This window comes from Hydractinia symbiolongicarpus, chromosome 9 (assembly GCF_029227915.1).
Source record: "Hydractinia symbiolongicarpus strain clone_291-10 chromosome 9, HSymV2.1, whole genome shotgun sequence".
Lineage (NCBI taxonomy): Eukaryota > Metazoa > Cnidaria > Hydrozoa > Anthoathecata > Hydractiniidae > Hydractinia > Hydractinia symbiolongicarpus.
Window position 1 is genome coordinate 7,792,248 of NC_079883.1, and position 6,000 is coordinate 7,798,247.

Sequence of the window (6,000 nt, forward strand, 5' to 3'; positions counted from 1 at the left end):
CTTTGGGAGTAAGACAGCTTGAATGTTTGGCAAAACACCACCAGCTGCAATGGTTACACCGCTCAAAAGTTTGTTTAATTCTTCATCATTACGAACAGCCAATTGTAAATGTCTTGGAATAATCCTAGCTTTTTTGTTGTCTCTTGCTGCGTTACCAGCCAACTCCAATATCTCAGCAGATAAATATTCCAAGACGGCTGCTAAGTAAACTGGTGCTCCAGATCCAATTCGGTTAGCATAGTGCCCTCTACGAAGGAATCTATGCACTCTACCGACTGGAAATTGAAGTCCAGCTCTTGAGGATCTTGTCTTGGCTTTAGCCTTAGCTTTTCCACCTTTTCCACGTCCAGACATAACTGCGATTTGATTTGTAAGTTAATACAAAAACGTACGAATATTTAACGTAAGTGTTAACGAAATAAACTTTACTCGTTTTTTCATCATAAAAATAGGATCGAAATCATGTTTTTTTAACCAATCATAATTAAGTATTAAACAAAAGATTTTTTTTTTAACCAATTAAATTGCGTATCGGCGTTTTCGGATCGAATTCGATCCGATTTTTTTACTTATAAACAAAAAGTTTTGACTTGCAGTTTAATGCTTATTTACAAGTTAAGTAGCAAAAATTTTTAACCATGTCTGACGCAGCAGCTAAAGGAGGAAAACAGGCACCTAAAGTAGCCAAGAAAGGTGAAAAAAGAGCCGGCAAAAAAGGAGGAAAGATTGGTGGAACTGGTGAAAAGAAACGCAAGAGAAAGAGAAAGGAAAGTTATGCTATTTACATCTACAATGTTTTGAAACAAGTTCACCCAGATGTCGGAGTTTCAAGCAAAGCTATGAGCATCATGAACTCATTTGTCAACGACATCTTTGAGCGCATTGCTTCCGAAGCTTCGCGTTTGGCTCTTCAAAACAAAAAGTCGACCATCTCTTCTCGTGAAATTCAAACCGCAGTACGTCTTCTCTTGCCTGGAGAACTTGCAAAACACGCAGTCAGTGAAGGAACAAAAGCCGTCACAAAATACACAAGCAGCAAGTAAACCAACGTCTACCAAACACAAACGGTCTTTTTTAAGACCACACATCTTTAAAAAAACATTTACTTGGCGTCACTACAAGTTAACCGAAGTTAATAAAACTTCTAAATAATGTGCTTAAGAACACTAGCCTACATTTAAAATACTTCCCCATGTGTGTGTGGATTAGCTTCACTTTTCATACGTATTATTAGCTGTACTTGCAGAAAAGACAAGTACATTGATCCATGTTATTGCTTACATTTAACTTAACCCAGCTTTTCACGGAAACACTCCCAGGCAAATTAACCCTACAAAGTATTTCTAAATTTTTTTTGTGTCATATATGACATAGTATCGTATAGCAATAAATGTAACTGTGACAAGACTTTACACATTGTGTAATTTGGAAGCGTGCACAAAGTAATGTTTTAAAAGATTTGTGGCTATAAAAATAGCCGTTTTTGTTGAGCAATGACAACGCTTAACCTCCGAATCCGTAAAGAGTTCTTCCTTGACGTTTTAAGGCATAAACAACATCCATAGCGGTAACGGTCTTGCGTTTAGCGTGCTCTGTGTAGGTTACAGCATCACGAATAACATTCTCTAAGAAAACCTTCAGTACACCTCTGGTTTCCTCATAGATAAGGCCAGAGATACGTTTGACACCACCTCGTCGAGCAAGACGCCGAATAGCAGGTTTTGTGATTCCCTGAATGTTATCACGAAGAATTTTTCGGTGACGTTTAGCACCTCCTTTTCCCAATCCTTTACCTCCTTTTCCGCGTCCAGACATATTGATATAGTTGCGTACAGAACGAGTACAAAAACAACGTTTGAGTTAACAGAATTCAGACAGCTTTAAAAAGAGGCCATAAAATTACCTACTGCTCGTGGAAACACCCTAATTAACCAATAGAGTTGCGTCATTACAAAATGTTCCGAACATTTTGTACATTTTTTTAAGTAAAACTGTAGTTTTTTTAAAAATTCGTGGTCTTAATGTTTCAGTAAGGCAATAAATTTGGCATCGTTGGAATTCGCCAAACCTTCTGCTACTTACTAAAAAAAAAAAAAGTCAAAAGCTTTTGTGTATCAGAAGATACAGCCGTTTTCCCGTAGCCAAAAAACACAGATTTTATAAAAATGTTAAAGTAATGAGCGTAATGTCATTATGCAGCCAATCAGAAATTACTTTCTTAGCACCAATCAAATGGTTTGTTTTGAACCTTAGCTGTCAATCAATATGAGAAATAAAACTTTGGCGCGATAGTGCATTTTAGACCGTCTTGTGTATCCGTACTACATCGACTTCTTAAAATATGGCTCGTACAAAGCAAACTGCACGTAAATCTACTGGAGGAAAGGCTCCACGAAAACAACTCGCCACTAAAGCTGCGAGGAAAAGCGCACCAGCTACTGGAGGAGTGAAAAAACCACATCGTTACAGACCTGGTACAGTTGCTCTCAGAGAAATCAGAAGATACCAGAAGTCAACCGAGCTCTTGATCCGCAAGTTGCCTTTCCAGCGTCTTGTGCGAGAAATTGCTCAGGACTTCAAAACAGATCTGCGATTCCAGAGCACAGCCGTTATGGCTCTGCAAGAGGCTTCTGAAGCGTACCTTGTTGGCTTGTTCGAGGATACTAACTTGTGTGCCATTCACGCAAAACGAGTTACAATCATGCCTAAAGACATCCAGTTGGCAAGAAGAATTCGTGGGGAACGTGCCTAAGCATCTTACCAAACAAAAAACGGCTATTTTTATAGCCACACATCCATAAAAAATATTACGGCTAGCTTTTTATATCAAACTTTGTCCTGCTTTCTGTTTAAATTTTATGCTACATAAAAATTTTATGCTACATAAAGTTTGACAATGTTAAAAATATGAAGGGCAAGAAAAGTAAAAGCAAGAAAATAAGAAATTTAAAAACGAAAATACTTAAACTTAGGGAATCTAATCTTAAATTTACTCTTTTTTAACTGTTTAAGTGACTTAAACAAGTTTAACTTTGTACCAAGATAATGTTTTTTTGTAAATGTGTGGCTATAAAAATAGCCGTTTGTTAATGTAATAGCCAGATACACACAAATTATTTTTTTGCGGTCTTCTTTGCTGCCTTTTTGGGAGTCTTTTTGACCTTCTTTGCTGCAGGTTTTTTAGCAACAGGCTTCTTTGTGGGTTTCTTAGCTGCTGGTTTCTTAGCCGAGGCTTTCTTTGTGGCAGGCTTCTTTGCTGCTTTCTTTGGCGTGCTCTTCTTTGCTGGCTTCTTTTTTGGTGTACTTTTCTTTGCAGTAGGCTTCTTTGCCGTTGGCTTTTTTGCTGCGGCCTTTTTCTTAGGTTTTTCTTTTTTTACCTGACCTAGCTTGAATGATCCAGAAGCACCAGTGCCTTTAGTTTGAATCAAATCGCCTGATGTTACTCCTCGTTTAAGAGCCATTTTCAGATGATGATCTGAGTTTTCAGCAACTTTGTAATTTGCATGAATATATTTTGTAATAGCTTGGCGAGATGAACCACCGCGTTCCTTTAGGGTAGCGATAGCAGCCTTGATCATGTCCACATATTTAGGGTGATCAGCTGTCTTCTTTGCAGCAGGTTTCTTCTTGGGTGCGATTTTCTTTGGAGAAGCTGCTTCACTCATTTTTAATGTTTTCTTACAACAATCCAACGATAAACGATGCTTGTTATCACAGTAGAAGTATACTAAACATTACCGTGTAAATGAGATATAATTTAAGACGGTGCGAAGTATGCGGACGTAAAAGTACCACTCCCGGGAATTGATTTGGCGCGAAAACAGAAATGTGTGTTTCTGTACATCGTATAATGTCCGTTTTGGGTGCCGCGACTATGCGAAAGCATGTTAATTTTTATTTGTAGTACGACGCAATAGTCTGCAAGAGAAGCTGCTGGAGTTTGAGGTCTTCAGCATTACATCTAGTCTGTTAATTTGGGCTTCTTCCGCGCTCGTGTTAGGATTTTCATAAAGCGTTCTTTGGTTTGCGTTGCGTATGTCGGCCTACATCATCGACACGGCCTGTTTCCGGCTATTAGGAGCAATTCATATATTGGGCACTGCGTTTCGACTTTTTTATTAGACCACAGTAAAAAAATTCACTCACAGAAGTCCCTTTCTTTCATGGCTACAAACACGAAGAATTCTGTCGTAAGTAAAACGAATGCGCAAGCCAAAATGACGATGGGGCTGAAGTCATAAGCATGGCCCTGTGGCCCAATGGATAAGGCATCTGACTACGAATCAGGGGATTCCAGGTTCGACTCCTGGCAGGGTCGCACTGTCGCATTTCGGCTGCATGGTCTACTGTGTAACGCGCGCGCACGTTCTGGCGTAATGCGTTGATAAACGGAATGTACGCAGACATATTGGAAAGTAATATCACGCACTTAGTATCGTCGCCTTTGTTAGCATTCATGTAAGTTACCATCCACTCGCTACAGTCGCTCTCCATCCTACGGCTAAATCAACAGCCGTGATTTTTACTATGTCGCCGTCCATCCGTACGCGGTGACAGTTGTAAGCTTTACAGTAACGTGACATGCTCCACAAGCAGTTACGGTGTGTGGACGATGCCTATCATGGCAACGCTTGTTCTTTATCGCTTCTCGGCCTAATGGCTAAGATCAAGTGTAGTATCTGTTCTTATCAGTTTAATATCTGGTAGGCCATTCTCTGAATGGTCAGTATATTAATCTGATTTTTGGCCTTGGGTCATGGAGGTGGATTCATTCACGCCGTGACCACGGGTTGCCTTGGTGTTGCACTATTACCGATGGCGGCCCACATAAGCAATAAAAGAATAATAGCAGTCCTCTTTCCGACGGCACTCTGCATAGTCTACGGCGGGAACAAAACGCGTACACTGGGGGAGAATACAGCCTATGCCCCGCGACACGGCAGTTTATAACACACTCAAGCCACAAGCATTAACAAACTTTGAAGGGTACCCTCATGCTACGGTGCAGTTCCAACTCATACTTACCTGACGGGGAAGTAAAGACTGATCAATGAGGGTTTTCTTCCAGAGTGAGGCTCTTGCATTGCACTACGCTTGGGCTGACCTCTGCGATTACTGCAAACGTCAGTAACTCGACCGTACAATTTCTGGTAGTGGGGGCCTGCGTCCGCGCTCGCCCCCTCCTTAAGTCAAAATGAATGAGCTTAGAAAAGTTGCGCGGCCAAATGTCGGTGGTGACTTAAACGCTAAGGTAAAACCTCGCTTGGCTGTTACGAAACGTGATTGCGATATAAGTCCTCGGAAGGCGGCGGAATTTTATTTTATTTGCCATTCCGTCAGGGTTATTGGATGATCGGCAATAGATCGAGTTTGTATGCATTTGAAAGCTCTTTTTTCTCGTACTATCACCTGAAAATGTCGTAGGAAAATGTCATAGGAAACACTTTCAACAACCGCCACGTTCCTTAATTGTTATAACAAGAAATATATCACAGCAAATGAAAATGAAAAGCCTACGACACCGGGAGTTCCCAGGCGGTCCCCCATCCAAGTACTATCCCGGCCCGACGATGCTTAACTTCCGTGATCAGACGAGAACGGGTGTGTTCATCGTGGTATGGCCGTAGACATTAGTAGGTGCAAATACGTGCAATTTATTTTGACGTTGTGATCAAATTTTTTTATTTAATTTCTTTGAGTTACTTAGGACAAGGCGTATGCATGGATTATCTATTAGACTTTAAGGTTATAGTTTTGTGAAAAAAACAATGTTTTTTTTAAAGATGTGTGGCTATAAAAATAGCCGTTGTTTTCTGAGTGTAGCGGTTTACTTCTTCTGTCCTTTGTCGTTCTTCTTTGGGAGTAAGACAGCTTGAATGTTTGGCAAAACACCACCAGCTGCAATGGTTACACCGCTCAAAAGTTTGTTTAATTCTTCATCATTACGAACAGCCAATTGTAAATGTCTTGGAATAATCCTAGCTTTTTTGTTGTCTCTTG

General features: G+C 40.3%; 1 protein-coding gene and 3 non-coding genes across 4 annotated transcripts in view; 3 read left to right on the forward strand and 1 right to left on the reverse strand.

The window, feature by feature from the left end:
- The first annotated feature begins 283 nt into the window (after window positions 1–283).
- LOC130656679 (late histone H2A.2.2-like) overlaps window positions 284–6,000 on the forward strand; it is a 22,633-nt gene continuing 16,916 nt past the window's right edge. The window contains exon 1 of the mRNA XM_057459579.1: window positions 284–407. The gene's annotated coding sequence lies outside the window, so the exon portion shown is untranslated. The remainder of the gene's footprint in view (window positions 408–6,000) is intronic.
- On the forward strand, window positions 4,641–4,832 carry LOC130660635 (U2 spliceosomal RNA). The gene has a single exon (XR_008987832.1). It is a non-coding gene; the product is annotated as a U2 spliceosomal RNA (small nuclear RNA).
- LOC130659576 (U1 spliceosomal RNA) lies at window positions 5,018–5,182 on the forward strand. The gene has a single exon (XR_008986781.1). It is a non-coding gene; the product is annotated as a U1 spliceosomal RNA (small nuclear RNA).
- LOC130659246 (5S ribosomal RNA) lies at window positions 5,511–5,629 on the reverse strand. The gene has a single exon (XR_008986458.1). It is a non-coding gene; the product is annotated as a 5S ribosomal RNA (ribosomal RNA).